This window comes from Pinus tabuliformis, chromosome 9, assembly GCF_031772625.1.
Source record: "Pinus tabuliformis cultivar Carrire ecotype Pingquan chromosome 9, CPIR1, whole genome shotgun sequence".
Classification (NCBI taxonomy): Eukaryota; Viridiplantae; Streptophyta; class Pinopsida; order Pinales; family Pinaceae; genus Pinus; species Pinus tabuliformis.
This window is the reverse complement of record NC_142307.1, coordinates 93,851,782-93,866,344: the sequence shown is the minus strand read 5'-3', so window position 1 is coordinate 93,866,344 and position 14,563 is coordinate 93,851,782.

Genomic DNA, 14,563 nt, shown 5'->3' with positions numbered 1-14,563 from the left:
CACCCAATGTAAGCGTCTGTGGTTTCCAGCCATGGTCTTCCCAGAATCAGGGGATGGCCACCAGCTGGGGACTGTGTTTGCAATACCAGGAAATCCACAGGGTAGTGCCATGAATCAACTGAGATTGTGATATCTTCTAACTTCCCTACTGGCTTAACTGTAGATCGATCTGCCAACTCTAACACGGTAGGTGTATGTTTCAGGTTTCGAAGACCCAATGCATGCATAGTCTCAGCAGTAATGACATTTATGGCAGCGCCCAAATCTACCAGCACATTTGGAATTTCTACTCCATTAATTTGCACGGTTAAAATTGGGTTCTTGGGATCCCCATATTTCACAGGCATGACCTTCCCCATCATAAAATCTGATAGCTTTCCCATCACATGAATGGTGAGTGGGTCCCTTGATTTCTTTTTAGGCTTCTTAGCACAATATTCCCTGAGAGTTTTTCCATATATAGGTACATCCCTCATAGCTTGTAACAGGGGGATCTTAACAAACAAATTTTGTAACTCCCCTAACAAGTCAAACTCAGCTTGATGGATCCACTTACTCAAAGCCAATCTTTCTGGATAGGGCGATTCAGCTTGGTGCTTTTGAGTAATTAGCGTTGAGGAAGTGTTTGATTTTTACTAACTCGGTTTGATTCCTATTCAATTGTTTCTAGTTCCTTTGCCTCGTTGTTAACTTGTTCAATGATAACAAGTGATGGTTGAGCATCTACTACCCGTCGCGATCTCAAATTCATCTCATAAAGTTCTATGGTGCATATGTTGTATGAAGGTAGGTTGAGGGTGTCAGATTGTTGAGCTCCCTTATTGTTAGGATTCAGATTGGGTTGGATCAGAAGTTTAGGATGAACAAGCTGATTACCAAGAGGTGTATTATAGGGAAAGTGGAGTTGTTGTTGTGGCATTGACTGGGGAAATTTTCCAAGAGGAGAAGGTCCACGCTAGTTCGAAGCCCAGGAAGAACTCAAACTAGCTTGAGGAGCCCATTGCTGCCAGGGTGGAAGCTAGTATTGGGGCCACATAGGTGGATAAGGCATGGACTGAGGACCCATATTAAAATTACTGAAATATTGAGATGGATCTGGAAACATACCTTGATTTCCCATTGGTGGACAAGGTTTCCATGGCTTTTTAGGTCCCATAAAGTACAACTACTCCATTTCTTCGCCTGTCCCTTAAAAAACTTCTTTCAATCTTGGCAAGGAGGGGCATGAACTTGTTGCATGATTCAACTCATAGATTGCACATTCCTCTATAGAGTTCAATGGGAATTCCCTCTGTGGATGCTTCTTCCTGCACTTTGGGAAAAATATAGCCATAGTTCTTTCCAATTCAAGTTGTTTCTGTTTTACTTGCAGCATGTCCATTTGTGTAGATAGGGTACTCAGGATGTCAGTCCTCAAGTTATCCAGCATATTTCCAATTTCTACTTTTCTGACACCTCCACTAGATATTTTCATTGACCAAATCCCATGTTTATTCCTTGCAATTCCCCTTGAGAATTGGATGCACAGCTCACAGATGGTGTCGAAGTTCTCTTTTGATATATCTCCCTTTTCAACTATGTTTAACAATTCCAAAGAGTCCTCTCGAAAGGCCTGGAGAAGGATGATTTTTAAAATATCCTTATCCAAGTCAGAGTGACCTAGTCTCTACAATGTGTATTTAAAACATTCCACACAGTCTTCCATATTTTCATCCTCTTTCTATATAAATTTGAAAAGTTCTTCCTTAATATCCCATGATTTACAATAGTCCTGATACTTCTCCAGGAAAGTGGTTTTCATCTCATCCCATGTGGAAATAGTCTTTCCTCCAAGACCCATAAACCATCATAGGGTTGTCCCCTTTAGTGTAGCAAGGAATATTTTCAATTTCTGAGCATCTGTTATATAATCATACCCCCGACACACAATATCAAATTCAAACAGGAACGTGTCGGGATCTTCCGAAGTAAGCCCATGAAAGCTAGGTAAAGTTGTTAAAGGAATGGGCTTTGTTGGTGCGCCAGTCCCAAGATCCCCAATTGGGAAGTCAATAGTGGAGGTTGTAGGTGCCATGAATATCCTCCAATAATCACTGGGGATTTTAGTAGGTTCTGTAGGAAATGATGGAAGGGCTCTTATCATAGGGGTTTGAGTTGCTTTAACAGCACTCCCTCTATCCCTTGGTGATAGAAGTGCCCCTACAACTTCTTCCTCTCTGTCACAGTGGCTTGACCCTTCAGACCCCTTCTCTACAACTTCTTCTTCCCTACTGGAATGGGCTGGTCCCTCGAATTTTCTGCTTGCAACTTCTTCTCCTTCTGTTACCAACAATGGTACCCCTTCATCAGGTATACTGTTGCTTGTCTCTTCAGTTGCTAGAAGGGTTTTTTGTATCAAATCAACAGGGGTACTGTGGACAACACTGGCTGATCTATAGATTGTCCCTCAGATCTCATCTGTGCACCTGTCCTCACAACAGCACGAGAAGATGCCTCTTATTCAACTTTTGCGATGATTTGCTGGATATAAGTATTCCTTCCCAAATCCTGTCCTCCCTTCTTTGGGGCTCTTCCTCTGCCCCTTTTATTCGAATCTCTGTTCATGCAAATTGGTGTAGTGAAAATGTCGATATTTGGTCACAATGCTCAGGACCTGGAGCAAGGTGTCAAAATACCATTCCCTCCCCAAGACAAGAGATCAATTTTTTTTTAACAACAGAAAGGAAAACAGCTAAAGAAAAAGGAACCTAGGGTTCAGGGCCTGGAGTAGGGTGTCAAAAGACCCTTCCCTCCCCAAGACAAGAAACCAAACAAGAAAAGTATAAGCATACAAGAAAATCTAAAGCTCGGGACCTGGATCAAGGCATCAAAGGACCATTCCCTCCCCGGGATGAGAGATTGGGTTCTGATAATTAAGGAAAATCCAAAACAGCTAATTGAACAAACCTCACGGCCCAAAAACAATAAAAGAAACAAAAATAAAAAATGCTACCCTCATGTCTTTCACCTTGTTAGCTTTCCTCGGAAACGACGCCAAAATGTTAGTGTTCGAGTATGAACAAATTATTCAACCCCACTTCCTACATTAATTGATCAATCTGGGTGCATACACTTTTCAAGGTAACATGCAAGGTAGCTGCAGGAGCAAGGTTACAATCTTACATCAACCAAGGGTTCGCGACTAAGAAACTAAAGCATCGATGTAACAGTAATAGAGATTAAATTGCAGAACTTAAAAAGACATTCACAACACTCTGTGGAAACCTGTAACAACAATAAGAAAATAAATACAAAGAATAAACAACATACATAAAAAGGAAAACATGCAGAACCTGATTAGAAGAGTGAGCCCAACTCTCTGATTAGGGTTGCGTTAACTCATAATGAAAGATAAAACAATAAGGTACTTATACTTTATTAATCTGTAGAAGAGTTGTTACAATACATATCTCTGCACGGCTAACCCTTCGCACAGGAATGAAACCTCTTTTATACAATACAGGGGTAATAACATCTTCCCCAAAACTTGGAAACTAAATGCCCAAAAATATACAACAGTTGAGAACAACATTAGTGCCGAGAAAGTGAGAACAAAACTGATCCAAAATGGATTAAAACAATTGCAACTCAGTTATGTTGTTTTATCATTGATAAACAACTGTGGTGAGTCACGGAACTGCTACTACACACTATAGGAACAACACCCGTTCCTCGGAATCTGCGGACATAACAAGTTTTAGTAGTTCGCATTGGAAAAACCCTCGTGACTTTACTTCATTAATTAAATATTCCAAGAGACAGAGAAAGGGGTTTACCTCATAGGTTTATCATAATAAGTGTATGTTAATGAGTGCAAAAAGGATAAAAGGATGGGTGGAAATGTAAGGAATAGTTAAGCAGATTTAGTGCCCAACATACATGAAGATCCATCTTGCATGTACATATAGGGACTCCCAAATACAACTCCATATACATCAAGTGGAACTACATCCAACTCTACTTCATCAATAAAATCAACACTGATAGAAAATTTTATTTTATAGTGCTTAATTACATATATATTTTCTTCCTTGTTAACCCATCCTAATGGACTTGGACTAGGATGGTTATGACTCTCTAGTCCTAGTTTCTTGACCAAATTTGTTAATATGAGATTATCCTGTGATCTTAAGTTTAATAGGAGCATCATTTTTTATCTTCCTAACTTTTATAATATATGGAAGAGTCTAGTTGTTTCCTTCTCTTCATGTTGTTGAAGGCTAGTTGAATTCACCATTTTATGGACTAATGTATAGACAATCTTCTCATCCATGTTTGAGTTGCTTTTCTCTTGGTTTCTCGATTCAGTGGTCATCAAATTTTTCTTTTTAGCATCTTTATTTCAATTCTTTGTGTTGAGCCCTGAATGAGACTTCCAACACTTGTCCTATGTATGACCATAAATATTATAGTGGTTGCAATGGTTGTTGAGATATTTTTAAGGGCATACTATGGCTATTCCTTATTTTTCTTTTCCTACTTTCTACTTTTCCTTCCCATCCTTGGAAGCTTCCTGGTGCTCCTTGTTCTTTGAGCCACTTAATTTCCCTTTCTTTTGGTGCATGTTATCCAAGTATCATGCCTACACACAAGCCTCATCCATAATTTTAGGTTTGAAAAACACAATTTTATTCTGCATATGGTTATGTAGACCCCCTATATCCTAGATGAGTATGTATGGTGGTTTGAGGAGATATCCAACAATATTTCTATCTTCCTAAATGTTGGCTTAAGGGGGCCTGACCCAGGTTCAGAGTTGTTCACGCCAACCAACAAAACCCTAATTTTTGGCCCTTTCAGCAACAACCTACATAGCGCAGGCTGCAGTCTCACCCGAAGCAGTATTGGGGGATGTTAGAACCAGGTTTCTGCATCCATAGACCGTGTGATAAGTGATCTTAAGCCCTTGTAGCTTATATTTTCCTTCGTGCATACTTGTATCTTTCTATGGTCTACTACTACAACTCTAATAAAATGGCTTCTAGACCTTTGTGAAGGTCTATGATAAGACTTTATAGACCTAAAAGAAGCAGATTGTCCACTTTCGTGCACTAAATAGTAACCCTAGATCTGCCTTCACGCATATCTACTTGATTCAACATAAATCATAACAAATTTAACCATTACCTTTGCGAAAATGGATTATTACTTAGTTCATGCATAAAGATTAAATATTCAGTAGATTCGTGCTGAAATTACACATTACTCCACAAAAAACAGATCATTAAGCCATAATGCATAACTTGAACGAAATTAAGAATAATACACAAAGGCAACATATTTGTTCCAAAATCAGTCTTTATTAGGTTTCAACGTTTAATTTACAAACTCTTCCACCCTTCGCACTCAATTGCAGGGGCCTATGCACTTAGTTGTGGACTTGCCAAGGTCTCTGCGCACTCAGCTGCAGGAGCCTTCCCTTTTCACCTAAGTACATGATTTGCCATGTACCTGCTGACAACCCCAACTGCATGAGAAATATCTGGTCGCGTACACACCATCGCATACATCAAACATCCTACTACATTGGCATAAGGAATTAGAGACATATAATCCTTTTCTTCATCTGTATTAGGACATAAACTCGAAGAAAGCTTAAAATGGGAAGCTAAAGGGATCGACACAGGCTTCACATTGTTCATACCAAACCTCAAAAGTATTTTCTCAACATACTTTTGTTGTTAGAGAAAGATTTCAGCGTAAATCACATGAAAATTCATTTGTCGACGCGTTTCGAACCAACCAGTGTGGTTCATCTTGTCCTGACGATGAACCACACTGGTTGGTTCGAAACGCGTCGACAAATGACTTTTCATGTGATTTACGCCGAAATCTTTCTCTAACTTAATATGGATCACAGAAGCCTAAACTCTATTATTGAATACTTTTGTTGTGATAGCCACAGCTTACCATTACTCCTGTCTCTGAAAATCTCCATGCCCAAAATCTGTCTTGCCGCTCCTAGATCTTTCATATCAAACGTCCTTGCCATCTGAGTCTTTAACCTGTTGATTTCTTCAATGCTTTTGCTTGCTAAAAGCATATCATCAACATATAACACTAAGATAATGAACATGCCATTATTTAACTGCTTAAAGTAAACACAATGATCATATTCACTTCTTACATATTTCTGACTCAACATGAAAGAATCAAACTTCTTATACCACTGCTGAGGCGACTGCTTCAGGCCATATAATGACTTCTTGAGCCTGCAGACAAATTTCGCATTGCGATGCTGAACAAACCCTTCCGGTTGTTCCATATATATTTCCTCATCTAAATCACCATGTAGAAATGCAGTCTTAACATCTAACTGCTGCAACTCCAAATCAAACAAAGCCACTAATGCTAACACAACTCTATTTGAAACAATTTTAACCACTGGTGAAAATATCTCATGAAAGTCTATGCCAGCTTTCTGAGAAAACCCTTTTGCAACGAGCCGAGCTTTGTACCTGTCTTCCGTATCATTCACACCCTGTTTCAGCTTGAAGACCCATTTGCAACCCACAGTTTTCCTGCCTTTGGGAAGTTCAACCAGATCCCACGTGTCATTCTTACCTAAGGCCATCATTTCTTCCTTCATGGCTACTTTCCATTTGTCACTATTTGAACCTTCTACAGCTTCCTGATAACATAAAGGTTCATCATCATTAGCGATTAAAGCAACTGAAGTAATATGATCATCATACCTTCTCGGACGACGTTTGATCCTAGTAGATCTCCTTAAGAATGTTTCTGGTGCTTCCACAACTGGCTGTCTATCAACTGTAGGAATTTCTTCATGATCGCCATCTGAGACCTGTTCATGTCCTCCATCTGAACCCTGCTCATAATCTGATTCTGAAACCTGTTCATGACTAGAATCTGAACTATGGTGTTATAGACATTTTTGTGCCTATCATCATAGAGCATGAAATGTCAATAATCTGAGGGATCCAAAGTCCCTAAACATGTTTTTCTTACCCTTAGAGGAACAAGGTCTGCAAACCACAGCACTAAGAATCAGTTCTCCACTCAAAAACAGGCTATTTCTGGATCATGACAGCTGCTCCACTGAGCATCTGCGCTGAATGTCAACTGCTTCTCCTTGTACCTGCGCCGAAGGTCAAAATCAATGAAGGCTACCTGCGCTGGGCAAGATTGGCCAAGTGGCACAGTAATTCTGCAAGGTGTCAACTGCCCAGGAAGCTTCCAAACTGACACTTGGGTCAAGGAATTTGCCTAGTGATGAGTAAGAGGGTCTTGATCTCCAAGTGGAAGCAAGATTCTCCAAGTGGACTCAAGAACTGAAGATTAACTAAAGTGGGAGAGGACACAAGTCAGCTTCAGGCCAGTCTCAAGATGACTCATCCTTTCTCCAAAAACCTATATATAGAGCTCTCTCATGAGGTCTAAGGAGGCTGGAATTTTGTGCAAGTAAGGAAGTGTTGTTGGTTTGTGATTAGATCTATTGGGTGTTTGCTTGAAGGAGGTGAAGAGGAGATTTCATTCAGCTGGGAGGTGTTGCTGGATTGGGCCCATTGTGGTTGTAACTCTCTCAGAACTTTACTTCTATTATCAATAAAGTATTCAAGATTCTTCTATGTGCATGTATCTTTATGATGAATAGATGTTTGTACATTTGATTTATGCTAATCCTATAATCGATTATGGATGTATGCTTCTTGTAGTTTCCTTTTCTTGTGCTTTTACAGGATTTGTGCGTAGCTGGGCCGGTGAAAGGGCAAGGAGCTAGGAGCAAGCAGCAAGGAGTGAAGACTGGATCGACTATAAGCACAAGATAACGGTTAGTAGATCATCCTTTCTTCCCTCTCTCATCTCATAAAGAAGAAACTTTGAATAGCTTTGCATTCAGTTGTTGCTGGAGTATCATCACCTTCAGAGTAGAGATAGAGGCATTCTGCATTAGATACTTTTCCCCCCAACAAAATGGCGACTCCGCTGGGGAGAGGATCTTGGTAGTTTGTTGTGTTTCTTGCTATTCAGTTCATAAACAAGGAGAGTACCGAATCGAACTGTGTTTGAATCCATCAAACACAAAGTAGAGGGCAGCTACCCTGGCTCAGTTTCTGAGCAAGTTTATGGTTTGAAGAGCTGATCCACAAGGACTCTAATAAGCTCTTAGTGATAGATTTTCATCCTCCTTTGCATCCCTTAGTGTGTCCTTGACTGATAGCTTCTGATTTGAGCAAAAACTGTGAATTTTTGAGCAATCTGTGACCTGGAAACCAAGACGGACGAAAGTCTCGTTCTTCATTGCAGGCTGTACACTAGCAGTCTGCATTTCAGCGCAGTTCCCGAAGGGGCTACCTGCGCTGAAGGTCAAACAGGCAGTGTTACACCTGCGCTGGACCAGTCTTGGCTTGAGTTCCTGGGGTTTCCTGCTGTGTCTTGATTTGTTTTCACTGTTGTTTTTGCTGTTTGCTGCCAGTCAGTAGGCCTATCTCAAACCATCTTCCTTTGTCATTATTCTGCCTCAGTTGTATAAAGAAACTGTATTTGTTCTTTTGTATTTCTTATGTCATTTACAGTTTCCCATAACAAAAGTGAACCAGTCTTGCATTGACCTCTTAGATCTAGACCTGTGATTAAGTGTCGTTTCTGGTCTTAAGAGTTAGCTTATTTGTTGTTCATTGCTGATTGAGCATTGTCACTTTCGTTATATGGTTTGAGTTTACATATTTCTAAGTGTCGAAACAAGTAAATCATAAGGTGTCTTTCGATTTTTTGGACAAACTTGTTTACTTTCGCTTGAAATTAAATTCAAAGTTATACAACAGCTTTCTTTTTGCATTTCATCAAACATTAAGAAAGAGAAAAGAAATACTTGCATTGTGCATGTACATTATGACAGTTTGCATGTTGATTTAGGAAAGTGCATTAGTGTGTGCTCTATGATCTGTGTGAAAAGGTGTTATCTTCCTTCTCCCTCAGTAGTTAAGGTTTTCAAAGTTGAAAGATTGAAAAGTTTGCTTATCATCTTAGATTGCATTCAGGAGTGTTTTTATACATCTCGTGGTGATCCATAAAGGCAAACTGCTAAACAAGATCAACCTTAAAATAAATTGAATTTACATAACAACGCATTGAAACATAACGCAAACATCTAGAGGTCTAAGCTAGAGACGTGTTCCGGCGTCGTTAAACGTGATATCTTAGCGTTGAGTGGTTGGGTGATTCCTCCACGGTGAAGCGATAAGTATCAATACGAACTTATGCTCCCACGTACCGTCGCGTATATATTGGGAGACCCCTATAGGATCAAAGCCTTTATCCAATAGGAAACCGTGTCGGCCGCCCTACTGATCGCAATGCAGTGAACACAGCATTCACGAAGATCGACCACCCGTACCATAAAACGTATTCTGTGGTTTTGCGAAAGGTTTGGCACACCCTCTGCCTAGATCTCCAGAGCAGTTTCTTTTGGCGTTTTTCAAACTCTATAACTGAAAAAGTCCATCCGAGCATTTGTCACTTCGGGCTCGTTAAAACATCGAAGGAGACTAGAGTCATCTTTAGCTTTTTCTCGACTCTTAAAAAGTGAAAAAGCAAGTTGTGTCTAAGCGTTGTTATAAAATTTATTTTAAACGGAACATAATCACCTCCTATTCCCGCGTTGATCTTTAAGTTGAGAACATGGAACGCCCCAACCAAGGAACTCCACATGATGGAAGTCCTAGTCCATTCTCCTCTTGGGGAGAAGTTGGTGCGCCCCACATGGCCACATTGTCGCTTCCAGGGCTGACAATTGGCCTGCCGGTTTGGCTATTCTCAACTAGTGTAGTTCAGAACACCATGGTTCCTGAGCAGTCGAGTCAACAGTTAGATGAGTCTAGAGCGTCCCACCAACCTTCTACTTCCTCTAACCCTTCCTCCAATCCTTCATCTTCAAAAGGTAAAGCTGGCAAAATCCAAGCTCCCATGGAGAAGAAGGAAAAGAAGAAGAAAGAGAAGAAGAAGAAGGAGCCTAAGGCGACTGGGGGCAAGCAAAAGACATCTGACAAAAACCCACACACAGCACAGACCGGGCCTAAATCGCCATGTGTCATATGTAGAGGAGACCACTTCCATAGAGATTGTCCCTGTATTCCCCGGATACTAAGGGACTGGTCACCTCGTTTGCACAATTCGGGAGCATCAACCTCTGATAGCCATGTTGATTGCTTACCGTCAACCAGCGAAAGTGAAGGTTCAAGACAAAGAGGGGGAGCAAGATCCCCCTGCAGACTGTGTGAAGGTGGTCACGCCATCCACCGTTGTCCCTTCTTAGACGAAGCGAAGAGAGTTTTGGAAGATCGTCCGGTTTCTCCGGTAATACTTCCTCCTGGATACAAAAAACTCGTGCCAAGTCCTTCGTTGGTTGAAAATACAGCTGGCCCACTCAAGTGGTCAGCTGAAGCGTCATTCATTGAAAATGAACCTACTGAATCCAGACCAGACGAAAGTCTAAAGGTCGATACGGCAGTTGACCCGGTTCTTCCTTCAGAGGTTTCATCCTCAAATGACACCGTCACTGAAGATTCATCTTCAAATGACACCCTCAGAGAAGAGAATAAGGATGACACCATCCAGATTCTTTTCGTCAACACAGATTCTGATGAGCATCAGGGCAATGCGCCCATTCCTTTATCGCAGGAAGGAACATCGTCAGGATCGTATCCGGCCGTGTATTCGATCCCACCACCAAGAAACCTGGTTGTGTCCTTTGATTGGAACTAACTGGGCAGACCCCGATTACCAGCCAGTGTACCATTCAGAATCATAGTCCAAATTTATAGAATGGTGATGGCTGGAACTATCATTGATGAAGGGGCATTTTTGAGTATCCTTTCCTATGTTGCTTGGAAAGCACTGGGTTCCCCGGCGCTTTTGCCTGAGATGAGAATCTCTTAGGCTTTGAGAAAGGAACCAGTCGACCATTAGGGATCCTCCCCAATGTGCCTGTTACATTGAAAGGGAAGACCGTTAATATGAACGTGATGGTCGTTCAAGGACCCTTGGATTATAACCTACTCCTTGGACGTGACTATGTATATCGCATGGGAGCTATAGTCTCCTCACTCTTTAGAGTAATGTGTTTTCCACACGAAGGAAGGGTGGTCAAGCTCGTAGACCAACTTTCATTTCCGGGATCACGCATCGCAAATAGTCAAATACCAATCCTCAATGGTCTATTCACCCAAGAAATGTCTCCACCCCCAGTCCTCCTTCCCGATGAATGCGAGTGATTCGGAAAGATAGAACTGGAACCCAGGGGGCATGCATCCTGGTTTGCTTCGGGCAGAAGAAACCTTGGGTATAAAGTAGGATTTCCGCGAAAGAATATGACTAGTCCGTACCCCGTCCGTGGATGGAAGAGGGGTTGTTCTAGAATAGGATTCTTTTGATAAGGTTACTTGTCTGACAAAGTGTCACTCATCTCTGTCTAAACAGGTAGGTTACCAAGGAAAGAGATTCTATTGCGGCAGCAAATGGTAACCGTCTTTGGGTAAAAGGCAAGCCTCACCCATTAAAACTATGTTTTAGAGGATAAGTAGGGGCAGCCCCCAAAGAAGGGGACTCTTTGCTGCAACAAGTAGTAACCATCTTTGAGTAACCTAATGATAGACACCGCCGAAGAAAGAGTTTCATTTGCGGCAGCAAATAAAACCATTCTTTGGGTAACCAGAAAGTGTCAAGCCTCGCCCTTTAAAACAAATGTTTTATCGGATAAGTAGGGGCAGTCTTGAAATTGTACTTTATACCTGGGGGCATGCAAACCTTTTGGAGTGCAAGCAAAGAGCGGTTATTTATCGGTTTTTTGGATTAGTCGTTTCCGAACTTGCATGAAGAAAGGATGGGGGGCAAAGGTCAAAAATTGCCAAAGAGCATAGCTTATGTGAGGTGCAAGCTCTATAAAAATTGGAATCTTGCAGGAAGACATTTCTTATCCTATGACTGGTATGTCGAGCAGTTTTAGCATAAATTTCATGCTCGTTAAAAAATAAACGCAAGATTCGAGCAGTTTCAGCATAAAGTTCATGCTCGTTAAAAAATAAACGCAAGATCCGAGCAGTTTTAACGCGGTCTTCATGCTCGTTAAAAAATAAATATAAGCAGTGAGCAATGTTTCCTCCAGAGTTTAAGCTCATTTTTAAATTAAAAATGAACCTATTTCGGTAAATAACCATTGTGATCGTAAATTTATTAGCCATAAAAGCCTTGGTCGTGTTTTCACCCGCCACCTCCATTTCATTTGGCCTATCGTTCACCTCCATATGATTGTTTACCCATTTTGAGGAACAGCTGCGAAGAGTGATTTCACTTAGCCATCCTTGTGACACTGCCGTGATTGGAAAGTTCCAACCTGTACCTAGAATCTGCTGCTATCCCTGTTTATCACTCGTTCCTCAAAAGACGAGTCTTCTTTGAGCTCTTTTCATCTGACTCGTAAAATATGAAAAGTTTGTCGAGTTTTGGCCTTCCAGCTCGTTAAAAGGACCGGAAGAGCTATCCCTCCTCTAGATTTTAATCTTTTTTGGACCTGAGGGATTATTGCACAAAAAGGTCGAGCGCTTGTTTTATTCGGCTCGTTAAAGTTATCGAAAATTCATCCCTTTTGTATTGTTTTATACTTTTTCGGACTTAAGGGATTAGATGACGAAAAAGGAATTTTGGAGTTAAATTTCTGTACCTTTTCAGACTCTCTAAAAATGAAAAGGACCGAGTTTTCCTTGTCGTTAGACTCGTTAAAATGATTAAATAGCGACAAACTTGTCTTTAGACGAGAATGAGTTTCCCTATCGCTAGGCTCATTAAAACATAGCGATGGGCTTGCCCGAAGGGCAGGTTCTAGAACAAGCATATGTTATCCTCCTCAAGCTTGACAAAAATAAAGAGGTACTGGTCAGAAATGACTGGGGAAAAATTGGGAGAATCTCGAAGCTTTGATGGTAGCAAGTCGCTCTTGAACATGACACTTTGTCCTCCGTATCACATCGGGCTGGGTTGTTTCATTCACCGGTCTCATCACCATGGTCCTCGCCAAACCATCCGTATTTGGGGTAATGCTACCGATCCATCACATTAGTGTCGTTATATGTTCAAGAGATGTGTTCAGAAAGAGTCAACCGTGTCCCATCCACTGCCATACATTATCCTTCATCCACCCATGATCGCCACCCTGAATCATATCTCACAGTTTGTTTTCACCTCCACTAAAGTCATTAGCTCCGTTCCATGTCACTGATGTGGGATTCATTAAGGCCCTCCTTTGACGGATCGCTTCTTGTCGACTTCAGCTCATTATCCAAGAAGTTGATCTAGGAACACCCCCCCCCCCCCCGGTACTTTGAAGCTTGCATGCCTCAATGGCAAGTTTCTCACTTCCGGCGACAGGTATACATCAATGACCTTCGACCAGAAGATTTTGCGTGGTGTTCGACGCCAAGTCCTTTATTCACACCACGTGAATTGTACTATAGTACCTTGAGGGTCATTGTCGTTATTGGTGATTCCTCTCGCGCTTGTTAACGGTTTACATTATTGACCGGTAATCAAGTGATGTCTTTCCATGTTCGACTTCAACGCAATTCTCACATGGATCGACTTGTACTTAGAGTGAAGATTGAACGAGATTGAAGACCCCGGATCTAGTTTCATCCATCCGGGTTGCGATATATATTCAGGATATAAAGACATTTGATATGTACATCATTGCAGCAGATGATCATCCTACTCAAAGGATGATAATTTCAGCAGAGAATTATCAGTCTATCATCAGACGGTCGTCTGTTATATGTACCAAAATGAATTTATAAAGCTGAGCATGGGAATGCCCGCCTCAGCTAGATCATGAAAGCAGAATGAAAAATAATGTATTGTATTGTATTTTTATTGCAGGACACCTCTCAGCCGATTGAATGAACTTCGGATCCTCCTAATAAAGCATTTCACCCGATAAACGACTTCATACTTTAGGGGGCAACTGTTATAGACATTTTTGTGCCTATCAGCATAGAGCATGAAATGTCAATAATCTGAGGGATCCAAAGTCCATAAACATGTTGTTCTTACCCTTAGAGGAACAAGGTCTGCAAACCACAGCACTAAGAATCAGTTCTCCACTCAAAAACACTCAAAAACAGGCTATTTCTGGATCATGTCAGCTGCTCCACTGAGCATCTGCGCTGAATGTCAACTGCTCCTCCTTGTACTTGCACTGAAGGTCAAAATCAATGAAGGCTACCTGCGCTGGGCGAGATTGGCCAAGTGGCACAGTCATTCTGCAAGGTGTCAACTGCCCAGGAAGCTTCCAAACTGACACTTGGGTCAAGGAATTCGCCTAGTGATGAGTAAGAGGGTCTTGATCTCCAAGTGGAAGCAAGATTCTCCAAGTGGACTCAAGAACTGAAGATTAACTAAAGTGGGAGAGGACACAAGTCAGCTTCAGGCCAGTCTCAAGATGACTCATCCTTTCTCCAAAAACCTATATATAGAGCTCTCTCATGAGGTCTAAGGAGGCTGGAATTTTGTGCAA